We start from the raw sequence: 19,388 nt of genomic DNA, 5'->3' as shown, positions 1-19,388 counted from the left end.
AACCTTGCCTGAGAATCCTGGAGAGTCACTTCTGACAGTTGCTAAAGTTACTACTGAGCAGTGTTCTAAACTCCAATAGTAATGGGTGCATTCTGAGAATGTTATTATTGCGAGCATTTTTCTGAACTCTTGTCGCAGTACCCTGCGCCAAAGATTTCCATTCAAATTGCCACGGCTGGCGCTGGGGGCGTAGCAGGAGAAATTCCTCCCCGCCAACCCTACATGAAGGTGATCACTGAAGCAGGACCTCATAGACAGCCGCGTCTCAGCTGGCTTTGCAGATCGGGCTGCTTCCTGCCCGCCTGGTCTGTAAGGAGAGGGTGAGGTGGGGGGTGGATGAGCTGTGAGGCTGCAACCCACCCCCTGCCAGACCCTAAGCCACTGTGGATGCTGCCGAGGTGCCGTTTGGAGCTGTTGCCCTGTTGGCACTGCAAATGCGGAGCTGCTTGTAGCTCCAAACAACACTGTGAACCCAACAATACTCTCACTCCATGAGGCAGCAGCAGGAGTGATCCTGCCCCCTCCTCCCCCTCCCTCAACATGGCTGGGCGGGGAAGCTGCTTAAGAAGTTGGAGCAGTAGAATGAGCAGCTCTGCATTTGCAGCCTCGAGCATCCCTCTGTCCCCCGCCGCTGCCAGGAGCATCCTTAGATGTGCCTCTTTTGGTGCTGCATCAGCCAGGGGATCTGCCGGGCACCACAGCACAAATGCGATTAGAAATTGTGTTTCAGCGCCCCACGACCCAGGTTCCAGGCTTTATGTAGCTCCTTGCTTTTCTTTCCTGGTTTCGAACAGTGCTACTGATCTAGATGGTCTGACTCAGTATAAGGCAGGCTCCCATATTCCTATGATTGCATACTTCCATACCATGTTGGTGAACCTCAAAATCAGGAGAAGATGAAGAGTTTGATAGATGAAATATCACAGTTCACACAGCTTCAAGTCAGCCGTACTATTGCAAGATGAAGCGTTTTCACTATACTTTTATATGTCACCGTACTGAGCCAGTGGTGGAAGTAGGCTTGTCATCCATTTTTAGTGGCACAGTCACTTCGGGAGAACCAGGAGAGGAGTGGAATTGAGTGACTGGAGACTAGCTGAAGCTAAAGGGTGCAAATTGAATTAAAAGCCTCTTCTGCTGGTCAAATGGATTAGCTCTGTTTTCTCAGCTTCCTTTGAAGTCTGATCATTTTTGTTCTGCTTTATATTCAAATAGCCATTTTGAAATCGGGTCCCCAAAGTAATTTGTGTTTAGCCTGGTATAGATAATACTTTGTCAGCGATTTTTATCAAAGCATCATCAGTGCATTAAGCTTTAACTTCTTTGTTCTTCCAGCATTTTGCCAAATCCCTCTTTGCTGCAACTAAGTTTGATTAACTCTAATAGCCAAGTTATGCCTCTTCTTATACCCTGCATCCCCACTTAAGATCAAATCTGATAATAAATATCCATTTACTCACCCCCACCGTTTATGAGTTGTTCACTGATAGCGTGTCCTCAATACTAAATTATTTTGAGGTTCTGGCATCACCACCTACCACAATTCTGTGGAGGGCCTGCCACTTTTGGGATTTTGAGAGTGCTATCATTGCCAACATGCCCCTCCCTGCCTTTTCTATAGAGTTTGTATCTAGAGATAACCAGAGGTGTCCCACCAGTCACACGGGGTAAGGCAGCTGCCTCAAGGAGCACCCAAGAGAAGCGGCACTGAGTAGGACAAGGAAGCCACTGACCCACTGGTTCTTTCCATGCTTTCCTTCAAAACCAGGCACTGAATCTCACCCATTGTGGCTCAGATACTTCTGTCATTAGAAGATAAACACCTATACACAACATCTCTCTTGAGAGGCATCTGATCCATGTATTTTCTTCTGTCAAGAGTTGGATACCTCAGCTGGGAGAGCACGAGACTCTTAATCTCAGGGCCATGGGTTCAAGTTCCACATTGGGCAAAAGATTCCTGCATTGTGGGGGATTGGACTAGATGGGGTTCAGGATCCCTTCCAACTTCTACAATTCTATGATTCTATGTTTCTGTCAGGTCTCCCTGCATTTTCATTGACTCATTCTTCCTTGCCCTTGACTCTTTGGGGTGATTCATTGTGAACCAGAAGCTGTTCAGCTTCTGTCAACTTTTCCCCAAGGGTAGGTTTCAAAGCTGCTCTGCCGCAGCCTCACTGCTATTTAAAACTAAACAGAACTACAAAATGGCACAGCAGGCGTGACCAGGTGAGCAGATGGCTGTCAGTCTTAAACATCAGTATGGTGTTATGAGGAACTGAGCAGCTGATCAGACTTTGGTACTAGTTATCGTAAGCAGGAGGAAAGAAACTGATTTGCTTTTGCACACAAGAAACAGCAAAGGAAACTCACAGACGAAAAGAACTACCAGAGTCCAGGCAACATGTATGTTCACTTGCTTTTACAGACTCATTGCCTTTGCTTGCCATTATCACTGTGATTGAAGGCTTCTGTGTGGGATGATGTAGATTAAGACTGCTGGAGGTTTTCATGGAAACACTGCTAAAATGTGTCTTTTAATACAGTTTGGACAACCAGTATATTTTTAATCTGTCAGTTTGACTGCTCTCTTCCTTCCATCTTCCCTGTAACCTTTTAATGACCTGTACAGGTTCTTCCAGGTACCTAATTCAAACAAGTGAGTTATGGATTAAACACATGAGTGACAAAGTGAAATTTCATTCAGAGCTGATTATTTGACTCCGTTTTTATTTTTACAGCTAAAATTCCGGGTTTTATTTGTTTCATTTTCCATTCTACTCTGCACTATTTGGTAGGAATGCTTACTTATTGGCCCCTGCCATCACCATCACCACCAACATCATCAGTATCATGACTATTATTATTATTATTAGTTTCCATACTGCCTTTCCCATGGGAGTCTAAATACACACACACACACACACACACACACACACAATGGTAGTTACTGAAATTTAAGTTGACATTCATGCCTCAAAAGCCTGGATGAACAGATTTGTCTTCAGTTTCTGTCTAAATGTCATCCACATGGGCGACAGATGCAACTCCCTGGGGAGAGAGTTCCACAACTCATAAATTCTCTCCTTTTGTTCCAGACATGCTAAACAGAGACCAGGTCCTTGTGACCCTCCAAATATTGTTGGACTCATCAGCTACAACCAGCATGGCCAATGGTTAGAGATGAGGGGACGTCAAGGATGATGGGAGTTGTTGTCCAACAACATCTCTAGAGGGCTGCAGCTCCCACACACGAGGAACTAACATAATACAAGACATTAGAAAAAGTAAACTAACAGAACTTCTCAAGGCTCTGATAAAATTATCTGACTTAATGTTGCTGTCAAAATTAGCCTTGGGTCACTGTAGTCTGAGAAAGATTTATTAGACTGTGTTAAATCACCACACAAGGCCACCATTAGTGGAGACACAGTAAAGCAGTACCTTCCACAACCATAGGTCCCCTAGAAGGCTATAATTCAAATGTGATTATACTTTGGCTGAAGAAAAAGCAATGGAATCCTCAAACTGGTACTAAATCAAAAGAACAGGGATGCTTTAAAATTTATTCTTTAAAAAAGAAAAAAAATCATTACAATATATTGCACAAGAAAAAGAGGGAGAGCTAAACAAACAACTTTAACAACTCTAACCTCAGCCTCACAGACACGTAGATCATCTGTGCCTACTTTGCCCTCAGAAGTGGAGGGAGAGGGCGAAGCAGAGCAGTTACAATTGGAAGATATGGCCTCAGGAGCATCTGTTTCTGTTCTAGACAAAATTTTTGAAAAATTGGAAGCTTTGGACAAGAAAGTAGATGCGCAATCAGCAAAGATTGACAAAAACACAGAATGTCTAAATAAATTAACTACACAAGTGGCACAGAATGCACAAGCAATTGGACAGTTAACGGAGGCCTCAGCAGAAAATCGGAAATTGACTGAGGACACTAGACAAAAATTAGAAAATTTAGAGCAAGAGGTAAGACCACTCACTAAACAAGTTGGGGAACATCAGATTTATCTCTCTATGATAGAACTGCGAAACCGTGAGAGCAACTTAAGGATTAGATCACTACAAGAGGCAGAAGAAGGACATCTAACTGAGTTTTTGACCAAAGAATTCTCCAAGTTCTGGAACTTGGAAGAAAAGGACTTTAAAATCGTGTCAGCTTTCAGACTTGGAAGATTCATAAAGAAGGAGAGGCCCAGAGACTGTTTGATAACATTGAGATCAAAGGAGGAAAGGGATAAGATTTTGGGACTACACTTTGTAAAATCACTGGAGGTCTTGGATAGAAGAATTGAAATTTATAAAGATATCCCAAGACTACTGCTTGATCTTAGAGCCGCCTATTTTGAACTTGTTAAACTACTAAGGAGCAACGCAATTCCATTCAGGTGGGAATTTCCCCAAGGAATATCTTTTACCTTTAGAGGGAGAAAGGTCAAAGTAAGAACACTGGAAGAGAGAGACAAATTCCTGTCTACCTACGGAGAGGACCTTCAAAAAGGAATTGAACTACCTTCTGGGCCTGAAGCAACGCCAGTACCAACATCAGCATCTGTGGAACCTGAAGATCCTGAGAAGATACCACCCCTTGAAAAATAACCAGATAGTTCAGGATGTCTCTGCAACTGTTGAGCTGGAATATTAATGGTTGTAACATTCCGGAAAAAAGGAAGAAAATATTTCATATATTAAAAAAAGAACAATTGGACATTATTTGTTTACAAGAAACACATGTGACGAGGCTCCACAGAAAAGTGTTAATAAACAAAAGATTGGGCCAGGAATTTGTATCGTCTGACAAAGTTAAGAAGAGAGGTGTGGTGATATATGCAAAAGAGAGCCTGTCACCTAAATTCCTATTTAAAGATGAACATGGAAGAATTTTGGCTATTGAGATACAATATCAAGGAGAGAAACTGCTGATATTAGGAATCTATGCACCTAATGAAGGGAAATCGGAATTTTACAAGAAGTTGCAGGAGACAATGCTGGACTATCTAGACTATAACAACATCATAATGATGGGAGATATGAATGGGGTCGTATCAACTAACATGGACAAGTCACAAAGTCAAAATGTTACAAAAGACGGCAGACTACCTAAAACCTTTTTTGAAATGACTGACAATATGGATTTGATTGACATTTGGAGGACAAAGAACCCACTAGGAAGAGAGGGAACATTCTTTTCTGAAGCCCAACTGACCTGGACAAGAATCGACCAAATATGGATTTCTAGAGGCCTGGCACCTAAGGTCAGAAAAGTGGAAATCTGCCCAAAGACCTGCTCCGACCATAATGCAGTAAAGATGGATATGACACTATTACCAACTGGATCCTTTAGATGGAAGATGAATGACAATTTGTTTAGAGATCAGGAAATTACCAAGAAGGCCCAAAAAGTCTTGAAGGACTATTTTGAGATAAATATGAATAATATGGTGGAAAAAAGAATAATCTGGGACGCAAGCAAAGCTGTAATGAGGGGATTCTTGATACAACAGAATGCAGTAAAGAAAAGAACACAAAATGAGAAAAAAGATAAGATTTTGGATAAAATAAAAGAATTAGAGAAAAAACTAAGAGTGAATCCGAAGTCACAGCCAACTCTGAGAGAAATTAAACTTTATCAAACACAATATTCTAAATTGATAAATCAGGAAATTGAATGGAAGGTTAAATTAATGAAACAAAAAACGTTTGAGTCGGCGAATAAATGTGGAAAACTGCTAGCTTGGCAGCTGAAGAGAAGACAAAGATTAAATATTGTTACAAACTTAGAGGTTGATGGAAAAAACATTCAGAATCCAGTGGACATCAGAAAGTGTTTCCAGAGATATTTCAAAAAATTATACACCCAAGGGCCGCAAGATGATGCTGAGATTAAACAATTTTTGGTAAAAAACGGACTGTCTAAATTGTCACAAGAAAATAGGACAATCCTGAATTCTAAAATAACACGACAGGAGATCGAACAAGCCATCCAGAACATGCAACTTGGCAAATCTCCAGGACCAGATGGGCTGACCTCCAAGTACTATAAGACATTAAAAGACTATTTGATACAACCTTTGATGGAGGTCAGCAATGAAATTATGGAGGGGAGGAGGGCACCGGAGTCGTGGAAGGAAGCGTTTATCACATTAATACCAAAGTCGGAAGCTGAAAAGACACAACTTAAGAACTACCGTCCCATCTCTCTTTTAAATGTGGATTACAAAATATTTGCAGACATTTTGGCAAATAGATTTAAAAAAGTTTTAAATGAAGTAATTCATAAGGACCAGGCCGGCTTTCTCCCAGGAAGACATCTGTTTGCTAATACAAGGAACATTATTGACATTTTGGAACTTTTGCAAACAGACATAAATACAAAAGCAGTTTTAATCTTTATAGACGCGGAGAAGGCCTTTGACAATATCTCCTGGAAATTTATGATGGGAAATTTAAAAGAGATGGGAGTGGGACGGGGTTTTGAGAATGGGATCGGGGCGATATACTCAGAACAGAAAGCTAAACTGATAGTTAATAATGTGGTTACAGAAGAGTTTAAAATTGAAAAAGGGACACGACAAGGTTGCCCTATTTCCCCTTTGTTATTTATTTCGGTTCTGGAAGTGCTATTGAACATGATTAGAGAGGATCGGTTGGTGGAAGGAATTCAGGTCGGTCAGAAACAATATAAATTAAAAGCTTTTGCAGATGACCTGGTTTTGACCTTGCAGAAGCCAGAGCCCAGTACGAAAAGAGTATTACAACTGATTAATGACTTTGGTCGGGTGGCTGGATTTAAACTAAATAAACAGAAAACTAAGGTTTTGGGGAAAAACTTGACTGATACAGAGTCAGAACGGTTTCAGAATGAGACGGAACTTAATGTGGTTAAAAAAGTAAAATACCTAGGGGTAAACATAACAGCAAAAAATCTAAGTCTATTTAAGGACAATTATGAAAAATGCTGGACAGAAATTAAGAGAGACTTAGATAGTTGGTCAAAATTGAAACTTTCTTTGTTAGGCCGAATTGCTGCTATCAAGATGAATGTATTGCCAAGGATGTTGTTTTTATTTCAAACACTTCAGGTCTTGGGCAAAACGGGGTGCTTTCAGAAGTGGCAGAGAGACATTTCTAAGTTTGTCTGGCAGGGCAAAAAGCCCAGAATTAAGTTTAAGATATTAACTGATGCAAAACAAAGAGGGGGCTTTGCCCTGCCAGACTTAAAGTTGTATTATGAAGCCGCAGCGTTCTGCTGGCTAAAAGACTGGCTACTTCTTGAGGACACTGATGTGCTAGATCTGGAAGGGTTTAACAATGCTTTTGGATGGCATGCATATTTATGGTATGACAAGGTTAAAGCAAATAAGGCCTTTAAGAACCATATTGTCAGAAAATCATTGTTTAATGTCTGGATAAAATATAAAGACTTGCTGGAAAATAAGACACCAAGGTGGCTTTCACCTTTGGAAGCCAAGGCCCGAAAAAGACCCAATATGGAGGCTAAATGGCCAAAATATTGGGAAATACTAGAAAAGGATGGAGACAATTGGAAATTGCAGAGTTTGGAGAAAATGAAAGACAAAGTGCGAGATTGGTTACATTACGCTCAGATTAAAGAAGTTTTTAAAAATGATAAAAAACTAGGGTTCCAGGTGGAGAAATCGAAATTAGAAACAGAATTGTTAGAACCAAAGATTAAGGTACTTTCAAGGATGTATAACTTGCTGTTGAAATGGAATACACAAGATGAAACGGTTAAATCGGCTATGATAAGGTGGGCACAGGACATTGGGCATAATATCATGTTTGAGGACTGGGAGAGGTTGTGGAACAATGGATTGAAATTTACTGCATGTAACGCTCTGAAAGAAAATGTAATGAAAATGATTTATAGATGGTATATGACCCCAGTCAAACTTGCCAAAATTTACCACCTGTCTGATAATAAGTGTTGGAAATGCAAAGAGTGTGAGGGAACGTTCTTCCACCTCTGGTGGACTTGCCCTAAAGTGAAGGCGTTCTGGGAAATGATTTATAATGAACTGAAAAAGGTATTTAAATATACCTTCACTAAGAAACCAGAGGCCTTCCTTTTGGGTATTGTCGGCCAAGGGGTGGCAAAGAAGGACCAGACATTTTTTATGTATGCAACAACAGCAGCAAGGATACTTCTTGCAAAACATTGGAAAACTCAAGATCTACCCACACTGGAAGAATGGCAGATACAACTGATAGACTACATGGAACTGGCTGAAATGACCGGCAGAATCCGTGACCTGGGAGAAGAGAGGATTGAGGAGGACTGGAAGAAATTTAAGAACTATTTACAAAAGTATTGTAATTTGAGTGAATGCTAAACAAGACGCTAGATCAAAATAACTGAGCACCACTAAATTTAGAAGTTTTTAAGAAAATAAGTAAGATTGTGAAACTTAGCTCCTTTTGAGAATTATAAGATTATGAAATATAAGGGATATAAGAATTTTAAATAAGATGATAAATTGCTGACAAAACGTTATAACGATGAAAATGGGAGCGGGAGATGTGAGGAAGTCTAAAGAAAATGTGAAAATATGTTAAGATCAATGTTACATTGTTTATTATGTTTATTTTTATTGTAAAACTTAATAAATTGCTTTTAAAAAAAAATAAACTTTTTTTTTAAAAAAAATGTTGGCGTTAACATATTACTTACTAGTCCATTTTCAATATATTACAGCTATTTGATGGGATGCAATGCTTAAAAGGGTACTTTGCATCTCAAAGTTTGAGTGCCTGGCCTAATACGGGGTCTAATTAGCTGAAAGGAGTGAAGCATACTTTTAACTCTGGAAATTTAAACACATGTATTCTAAAGAGAAACAAATCAGATTACTGCATCTGTGGTAGCAGCCTGGAAGTTTTATGAGCTCTGTGTGAGGTCAGTGAGAAAGGGGTCTGAATAATGTAGAGTACAAACTGCTGCAGGAGCTATCCCAGGGCTCATTCCTCTGTCTTGCACATGCAGGTTATACAAGTAAAAGAGCCTTCTGATTGAGAAGTGCTCACTCCTACACATGGTTGACGTAGAAATTAAATTTGTATGCACATTTAAGGGCACATACCTAATTTGCCATTTCTGAACACAGCCACATTTTGAAATTTGCATTTCTTTGAATTTTGCAACACAATTCTCCAACCAAGTAATGTGTACAAAAATGCAAATAATAAGGTAAAGTGTGCATAAAAGTGAAAACATTACTAAAAATTGTATTAGAGGAAGTGGCTTTGCAAAAATATGTATATTAGGCAAAACTGCACTGTGTACATGAAAAGAAGTTTGCTTAAAATGCTGATGATGAGGACATAAAAAATAATAATGCAAACTGATGCGAAATCTGGATAACTGAACTTAAGGGCAGAAAAATGAAAAAGTTAGAGAAAGCAAAGTTGACAGATTTGCTCACCACTGCACACTTACATGCAAATATATAGGTGTGCAAACTGTCCTGCATATATCAGATTTTTCATTCTGTGTCGTCCCCCCACCCCGAGAGGTAGAAGAAAGTATGGAAGGGAACCGTACAGCTATAAGACAGATGGAGTAATAAAACATAATTATTGACATTGTTGTTCTCTGTGTGAGCAGATACGTATTCTAGTCATAATATGAATAATTTATTCTTCTATTTGAATTTCTGATGAACAAAAGCTGAATACTGCCTACCAAACAAATGCTTTATTCAGCTGCAATCCTTCCTCGCTTACTGCCTCTGCAACATACAAAAAAATTTAACTTCTTGTTTGGTACTGGAAATAATTGGTAAAAGTGGTTTTAAGTCAACACATGCCATTTTTCTTTACATTTCCTCCTTTTGTTAAAGTCAGTATGTGTACTACCGGAGGAGTAGTTATAATGTATAATGGAATCTGATGGACTGCAGTTTCCAAAGTGGACTCTTGTTCTGATCTGGCTGGTGCAGATCAGGTGACTCTGCTTTGGAGTTGGAGTTCATAAGAATCAACTCCTACTCCACATCCCACCACTCTGTTAGACACACTAATAGCAGTACATAGCCCAGAGCACTATGGAAGGTGAAACCCTTGCAGGGGCTCTTCCTATTCTGTCACTTGGACTGTGTGATGGGAGGGAAGAGGTAGGGGAGGCCCCCCCCCCGCCTTTTCTGGTTGTGTAAGTGTCACACCTGTAAAACATGTTCAGAGCACATTCCCTCTCCTCAAGTAATCCAGGGAACTGCAGTTTGTTAAGAATTCTCAGAACTGTAGCTTTGTGAAGGGTAAACTAGAGTTCCCAGGACTCTTTTGAGGAGAAAGGGATATGCTTTTAATATGTTTTAAAGGCATGGTGTGTTCACAGCCTCTGTTGTTCCCCCTCCTGCTGCAACCGCACCAAAAGAAGGGAAGAGATGGTTAGGGTTAAGAGGTTGGGTGTGTGTGAAGGCAACAGAGACAGAGCAGTGCACAAGCCTTCCAAGATTTTCAGGTTGGTTCCAGGCATGTTTCCATGATTTCTACCCATGAGGGATTGGATGGTGATGGAAAAATCTTAAGCCAATCTTTGGAAGATGCAGTCATCTCTAGTTCTTATGTAGCACAAGTGATAATGGATAGTTAATGGGAGTTAATGGGGATAATGTGCACTGCAGTGCAGCAATGACAAGAGGGCAACAGGTTTCCCACCGCTGGCATCAGTGGATGATGAAATCATGGCATTGAACTCGATAAAGTAATGTTTGTAGGCTGCATCAAAATGGACTAATAAAAGGCCTAGTAGCTTCAAGGGAACATTTGCATGTCACTTATTAGTCAGATCTCTATAAATTAAAACCCATTATGCTTAATGTTATTCTGCAATCACTCTGGAAACTACTAATCTTGACCTCTTTTCATTTCAGCTGCCGTTTGGCTATTTCTAGGTCAAGCTGCCCCAGGGATCTTAAGAAGAACCAAAGTCAAAGCAAAGCTGTCAGACACAAATGAACAATTGCTGGCAAGATAGGACAATCCATGTTCCATGAAACGAGAGATGAATGAACAATCAACAAGAATAAATAATCTATAGGAGACAATGTAATCCAGAGATAAGTGAGATACCAAGTTGATTTAGAGGGGGCAATTCTCATTTTAAATCCATGAGATCTTGCTTCTGAAAATCAAGCAGTTAATAAAATTGTATGCTGCTAAGAAGAAATAGTGAGACTAGCAAAGGTGGTGGGAAATCAAATACACTTCTGCTGTAAACTGGTAAATTGAATTGTGACTAGAATTGTGCCATCCTAACATGGTGCAAATGTACACTCAGAACAGCAACATTGAAACACTATGAACAATATGGTCTGTGTAAATAAAACAAGCTTTGAGAGCTGATGTTGCTTGAGCCAAATCCTGATGGGCGCAGTCATCCCAGCCACCCTTCCTTAGTTGCCAATCCTAGAGACAAAAGAGGGCATGGATGAGCAGTATATGTGACAATAGCAGCTGACCATTGTGCAATTGATACAGAATGAGGTTCTGCCCCTCACTTGCTCAAAGTGGATCTGCTTCAAAATTAGTTTTTGACCAGGAAGGTCGAGCTATCAAACTCTAAACAGGAATTCAGATGTAAAGAGAAATTCACTGTAATCTAATTCCAGGTGGCCACAGTCAACAGTTACCTGAGCAACCTGAGTTAAGTTGGCATAAGATGCAACCAACTATGCCTGCTTGATTGACAGGAGAAGAATCTACTTCTTATTGCTGCTTAAAATAATGAACTGTCACAATTCGGGAATTCTGACTGAATAGTTTTTGTTCTGGACAACATATTATGTTGCAATGAAAGGTAGCTAGACTCAGATGTCCACGTAATGATTAAAAACATCCCTGTCTACATTAAATGAGGCCTAGAAATCAGTTGGTCTCTCTCTCTCTCTCTCTCAACCAACCAACCAACCAACCAACCAACCGTTTCCACTGATAGATATCTACTCTGCAGCTGACGAACAAAGAGGCAGGTGTCAACTTACATAATGAATTCCTTTGAGGTAGCCACCACGTAGAGTCGATCCAAACCCCCGGTACCACCTAATTTAGAGCCCTGTATGAGAATGTGTCACTTGGTCCCAGTGGAAGATTTGTGGTCCTTGGACAGCCCTTTGGGGCCCCCTATTCATTCAACTAAATAAACATGAATATATCCAAAGATATGACAGAGCTGCCTGCTCCCTAAACACTGCTTAATGGTGTCCCTTTCTGAGCAACAATTACACCAGTCTCTTCAGCACCAGACATCTCTCTGACCATTTTGGGCAAAGGATCACAGCTCAGTCTGTCTGAAACCCTGGAGAGATGCTGCCAGTCAGTGTGGACAGTACTAAGCTAGATAGAGCAAGGGTCTGACTCAGTATAAGGCAGCTTCTTATGCACCATGCCAAGGGATTGTGCATGCAATAAATTCTTCAACGTTGAGAAGAATATATCCATAATCAAAGATTTGTATCCTACCTTTCTGCTTTGTTAAAAAAGCATCCCTAGTGAATTACAAGCAATGTTTCAGACACAACCTAATAAAACTATCAGAAATCACTGTAATGAAATGAAAAGAAAAAGCTGTTCACCCACAGATATAGTAAACATGCTATGAACAAGCCATTTCACTGCTGCTTCAAGAACTCTGTATGTGCCCTGGAGCCTCTGCTTGCATATTGGCCGTACTTTATCAAAGTGAAATGATTCCAGCCTGCAAGTTGGAGCAACATTATTGCATACTAAACGTTTCTAGTCAATCATTAAAATTAGCTTGAACCTAAATGTTAGCTAGAAAATGAATATTAAGTGTTCAGTTAATATGACCACGGGACCAGAAGCATCATAAAGATGAGGAAAATTGGTGCCTCACAATTTTAAAATGTGTTTGATTAAACAAATTAATTTTGTAGAGTGCTTTGAAAATGAACAGTGTGGTGTAATTGCTTAGCATTATGATAATGAGGTTTGCTAACTTATCGACAGCTCCGTTTATTATACAGCATAAAAGGCCTACAATACAGTAATGTGCTGATAATGCTCAATATGAAATAGTACTGAACTTTCCCTTCTTTTCTCCATTTCCCCTCACCAAAAATGCCATGCAGACCCAGTCAAATCAGATGGTTTTCTTGATCAGCCTGGTTAATTTGCTCTAACAATGTCATTGCATTGTCATTGTAAATCAGGTCACTGAAAAATATGGGAACTGTAAAACATGATACTAGATTCTCTGATACTAGATTGCGCAGGTGGCAGCATGGGGAAATATGTGGGTTAGGTTAGTATCTGCATTCTATTTCTCCAACTGAAAGGTTATTTGATATGACCTTTGTCACAAGTTTAAAATGTAATGTTTATTTTTGTGGGATTTTAAATAAGGATGAGATGACTATTCCAAAGGGAAGCAATTAAATAGGAGCCCCCCCTGCTCAAACACAGGAGCCACAATCTCCACAGCCCAACTATGAATTTCTCAAGTGAGACATTTTATCTTTAGGAAGACAGGAGGGTTATAAAGTAGCAGATAATTCCCAACTAGTAGCTGAGGTTGTGGTGTGACATCACCACTCACCTGATCTCTGGTTGGTTACTGGAAGTTAGAGGGGGAGGGACAAGGTCAGCATGGTGCAAACGTATCAGTGGGAGCATCAGATTGGCACTGCGAGTGCATTTGCGCCATGCCAACCTTGCCACCTTTTCACCTCCCCCTATCTACTTTCTGCTAAGAAGCAGTGATGTGACTGACTGGGTGTCAGACCATGCTGTCTGCTACTGTTCCCAGCACAGTGGCAGAAAGGGATTCTCAGGGCTGTTTCTTGATGTCAAATGATTCACACAGGCTCTGTTCTTGCTGGAGATTATGCAGCTTGGTAGTTCCAGCCCAAGACATTCTGCATCCTGAGGCAAGGACAATATGTTTCTCCCCCTTCTCATTTCACATGCAAAATCCATCAGGCAGCTGAATCTTACTTTAACGTTGGCATTGGGTCAGCATTTTCTGCTTAGGGAGGACAGAGTAGGCACACACAGCTCTGTCCTCCAGTATCTCACTGCCATTCCCTCCTCTCAGCATCTGCTGCCTGAACTAGGTTCTTCATTCTGCCAGCTCAGGCCCTATGAAAATCAAACTTTTTCTTTTCATGTGACTAAAACAAATGAAGACTTTAGGTAATTGCATTCAAAAGCATTTTCAGTCACCTGAGATATTGTTATATGATAAACAGAATTTGTTGAGCAAGAATAACCTTCTTAACTTTTAGCAAATTAAATGCTGGTGATTGAGCAAATGGAAACAGAGGTAACCCACCCCCCTCCACATACACAGTTGAAGCTCTTTCTCATGAGTACCCAAGAGGAAGGAGTCTGCAATTATGGGCCTAACGTGTGTGGCTTGCAAAAACTTTTTCTTTGAGTTTATATTCTAGGCTCTCAGGAGACACAGGAAGGAGCTGCGGAAAACTCAGAGTTTCTATCTATTATTCTCTCAAATAGGTCCATTAGGAAATCTTCTCTAGCGAGTGGTGATCTTTTTTTAATTTTTTAAAAATACTACTATTATTGCATTCATACAACCCTCCTTGTTATTTCTTTCATTATATGCAGTCTGTTCATTGCCTTTAAAAAAAGCTCTTTATCCACTTTGATTAGATAATTTCTCCATTATTTAAGGTTTACGGTAATGTTGTGAAGAGGAGTCTTTATCCTATTTCTTGCACACTGGGATCTGAAATCATTAGTTCGTCTTCTGCTACAATGATGGTTTCCCCTGCCCTCCCATCCTCCCTCCCTTGCTCTTTTCTCTTCCTTCTCCTATTGCTTTTCCGGCTTTGAATAAAAACGAATGAGACTGATCCCATCCATAAGTTATGCCTGTTGGGCTGCATAGAATCACTGCTAAGCCCCCTGTTTCAGAAGACCACAGCAGGCAGGAAAATATGTGCCACACAATATTTGCACATGGGGCAAAATGTGTGTGTGTGTGTGTGTGTGTGTGTGTGTGTGTTGCAGTGTGTGTTTGGGTGAGTGGGAGGAAGGGAGAGCAGAGAACTGAATCTTAGGAATTACATCCATAACTAATTCCTCCTTTTTGCAATGACAACAGCAAATGATCAAAAGACTTGTTAGGATAAAGGTGGCTCGGTGGAATGAAAAGCATCCTGAAGCCAGCATGAAGCTGGAGTAGATGTTAAAGGTTGAGTAGAAGGACTGCAGGGGAGAGATGAATAAGGGAAAGGCCTGTTGCATGAGAAGAAGCCTGTTCCACTCATATAGCAGCAATGTTTGATACAGCCCAATGTGTACACATTCATGTATACTGGAGGTGTGTCACACCCTCCTATATGCATGTGTATGTCTGTGTTTAGAAATCTTGAAATGTTTATCTTAATTTTTTATATCTACATCCAATTCTATCGCTAATGATTTTGGCTAGCTTTAAAATCTGTGGAACACAGGACTACCACAAATCTGCCAACTGATGCCCTAAGAGAAAGGTAAATATTTGGCCTTTTCCATCAACTTGAGTTATGTATAATTCAATGTATCTGAAGCAAACTCTTGTGGGTAAAGCAGAGCCACAAATAATGTAGAAGTAGTTTGCCATACCTGTGACACTGTATGACTGTCATTTTAAATTGGCCTGGGTAGCAGGATCGCTGCGCTTAGATGGCCAGTGGGATCTCGCTGTCTGTCAGATTTTTGGCTTGTTCTTGACAAGTTGTCTGACAACTCAGTGACTACAACCCAATTATGCCTCATCCTTGCAGTTAAAGTGAGCTAGTCACAATGTGATCACTGGGACCAAAGTGACTTTAAATCCAGGGATTCTGATTGCTGTATGAATTACACTCCGGTGCTCCAGTCCTAACATTACTGGGAAGGAAGTTCTATTTAAATCAGTGGAAATTGTTTTCAACTAATGTGGCAAAGGCAAGATGATGCTTCAATGTGGGTCTCTAGTTCCCGTCTCTGAGCCCAGATATACTCATGTGCAAAATGTTGCTGAATGGAACTGGAACCACACATGGTACTTTGTGAATTTACCTTTACACTGGCATTAAAATGCAGATAGCTAGTCTGGGTTTTCAGATTCACATTGCATTGCAATAACAAAAGATCTTTTTATTTGTTAATAATGACCACAATGGGTTTTTGTGCATGAAAAACAAAAGCCTGGATCCAGTTTTGTTTTTCACCTGCAGAATCAGCTCTCATGAGTGCAGAACATGTTGTGTTTACTGACATATTGTGCCACCATATCAGATATCTTAACTGTAATATAAAAGAGTTCTCCCTTAGTAAAGCCTTCTAATACACTCTAACATTTCTCTTTTGTTACTTTTTGCTGCAATATTTAATTTTCTGGGAGACATTTTCCCAGCGTGTTTTGTTTTATCTCATACAAATTGGTCAGTTTCATAGTTAAGTTTGGACAGTTATTAAGACATAACAAGTGCATTGTAGTTGTAGTTAGATCAGACATATTCTAAGAAAAGTGTCTTAGAATGTTTTTACATTTACCTGAGTACATTCAGAAAGAATATGATGATGCTTGTCCATCCTGTCCACTTCTGTTAATGAAAGGAAATGCTCTTCAGAGATGCATCACTTCTTTTAGCCTTCACACAGATTGGCTTTAAAAATGAATTAATTCTGATTTGATATGATTTTTGCTTCTGTGTTGTAAACAATAAACAATAAACTGGTTAACAGTTCCCTCATGAAACTCCAAGGTTAACCTCTGTCTTGGATCAGTTTCCTCACTATATATTTGTTCCTGCTTAGACTCACATTTGCTTATCTGTGTGTATTTCAGTAAATTACATAAATTATCAGGAAATTCTGTAACCACAGTGACTGGATAAAAAAATACAGCCCTATGAGTATCCAATTTCCATGTCTTATTGGGGAACACTGAATATTGCCATTGTCAGAAACCTCTGGTTAGCAGGGAAACGTAAAAACTAAATGAAAACCCTTGCAAGACAGCATGGTAGAAATGTTTTAAATCCACTTGCAACATCATTTGATGTACTTAGTGCAGAAAGGAAGAACTTGGGTTTAACAGTATTGCTTCCATATACACTGAAAAAAATCCATTAAGTCACTTTACTGAAGATGTCTGACAGAAGGTTTTATTGGCAATGATCTTGGGGGAGTACTTCAGCTACAAACTTTGTTTTCTGCTCTTTTCAAGGGGAGAAAAATGCATTGAAGCAGGCGAGGACAAGATTACAAAATTATTTTTTCACAGCATCTGCGGACTGCTGCAGAGGCTGAATGTTGAAAGTGGCATGAATTTTCTCCCAGGGGTAGGTTTGGCCCCAGTTTCACCCTCCACATGGGAAGCCCCATGGTCCAAGTGGTTTTACCTGTAAAGGACAGTCATACCTTGGAATCTCAAATGGAATCCGTTCCGTAAGTCTGTTTGACTTTTGAAAATGTTCGAAAACCAAGGCACAGCTTCTGATTGGCTGCAGGAGCTTCCTCCACTCAATTGGAAGCTGTGGAAGCCCTGTTGGACGTTTGGCTTCCAAATATTGTTTGCAAACCGGAACACTCACTTCCAGGTTTGCGGCGTTCGGGAGTCAAAACATATGAGTCACAAGGCATTTGAGAACCAAGGTACGACTGTAGTATGTGTTCATGTGTAGGCGGTCCTTGGACCACAAAATGGTGAGTAATTTGCTGTGTGTGTGTGTGTGTGTGTGTGTGTGTGTTTGTGCATGTGTCCGAATATGCAGTTGTTTTTAACCATTTTATATATGCAATTGTTTGCATATGTTTTTATTGTATTGTGACTGACATTGCTTTGAGAAGCTTTATAGGAAGTGGTTCATAAATGAGATAAATAAATAACAATAATTTCCTTCAGATGTCTTAAACACACACACACGAATGCAGCAGAATGAACCAAAGATGGGAAAGAAGCAAAAGTTCCACAAACTAGATGTAAGGTGATGCAATATCCATTTCCACAAGGAATGTATTTTCGAATTCCTTATTCTTCATAATTTGATATGATACTGTTGGGGCTTACTATGACATCAAAAAGTCACTTTCAATATTCACTATTGCTTCTCCTTCCTTTAGTGCAGTAACAGGAGTCTGTTTGAAGTCAATCCTGCAGTGTAACTAATGAGTGAAGTAACAATGCAAGATCGCTGCAGGCCCACAAAACTCTGACTCTTCCTTTTCAAGATGTGGATTAGCAGCTCTATGCATTCCATTGAAAACTTGCATACAACAGACATCACTTTTGAAGGAAAAAAGAATAGCTAATAAGTTTATTAATAATAGTGAGAGAAGATACCTGATGCTGTAGTAAACATCCAACACTTAAGTAAACTGATTTTTAAATGGTTATTATTTTTGTCCTTTGCTTAAAAGGTATATGAGATGGAAGCTGTTAAATCACTAATTCTCAATTTTAATTTTCAAAAACTATTGAAAACCATCTCAGTTTCATGTAGCCTTACAATCCTGGGTCCATCAGGACCTGATTGAAAGAATATCCTTAATTCTATTACATCAGGATGGTGACATCTTTGAGAAGACAATAGTGTCATTTTTCTTGGCTTTGAACATAAGGTGAGTATTCTCAGAGGATCACCCTGAGATTGGAATTAACTGTGAGGACACTTCAAGAATGCTAATATTTGGGCCTTTCAGATCCAGATTTTGTTGGAGTCATGAAACTGAGTGGTTTATAACATTCAAGAAGACTTCTCCAAAACACCTTGAACTTAATGAAGAGTTCATTACTAGAAGCTTGTCTACCTTTTGTTTACTTTTCCTCTCATTCTGCCCACATGTGTAATAAAGCTTTAGGGGCTCTTTCTCTGTTGTAATGTGCCCACAAAAGGGAGTGCTTTGCAGGGGCAATGAGACAAGAATTCTTTCATTGCCAGATCTGAAGACTTTCCCCCTGAAAGTTCCTGACACCAAGTGTTACGTGTGTGTTTACTCCAACGGGGCTTCAGATTCAGGTTTGTGATGAAAACACAGCTCTGGGACACTAGAAGGGGTAAAAGAAGTTGGAATTAATGAGTTCAAGAGAAGAGCTACTGACAGGAGACGAGCTGAACACCCTTTTCCTACACACCCCATCATAGGTGCCAAGTGTGTAGGGCTGTCGGTGCTCCAGTTCCCACAACATTCCCCATGAAGGGGTGGGGCACTGACATTTGTTTGCGCCAGGGCTGTGCACGCTGCGGGGGGCATGTGTTCCCGACATCAGCACACCCAGTGGTGTAGCATATATTCCTGCTGAGCGTGCCCCCGAGGGAGCCCGCTGTGCCCAGCCCGGTCAGGTGCACTGCCCAGCTGAGGATAGGGGTGTCCAACTTCAGGAGCAAGCTGATGCCCAATAG

At 40.2% G+C, this 19,388-nt stretch overlaps 1 long non-coding RNA gene across 1 annotated transcript; it reads left to right on the top strand.

The window, feature by feature from the left end:
• Positions 1 to 90: 90 nt before the first annotated feature.
• On the top strand, positions 91 to 11,901 carry LOC308481065. The gene is made up of 2 exons (XR_013988437.1): positions 91 to 228; positions 10,905 to 11,901. It is a non-coding gene; the product is annotated as an uncharacterized lncRNA (long non-coding RNA).
• Positions 11,902 to 19,388: the final 7,487 nt, after the last annotated feature.

This window comes from Podarcis pityusensis (genome assembly GCF_964106645.2).
Source record: "Podarcis pityusensis genome assembly, chromosome: 7".
NCBI lineage: Eukaryota > Metazoa > Chordata > Lepidosauria > Squamata > Lacertidae > Podarcis > Podarcis pityusensis.
Note: the sequence above shows the minus strand (reverse complement) of the source record. Positions and strands in the feature narration are given on the sequence as shown.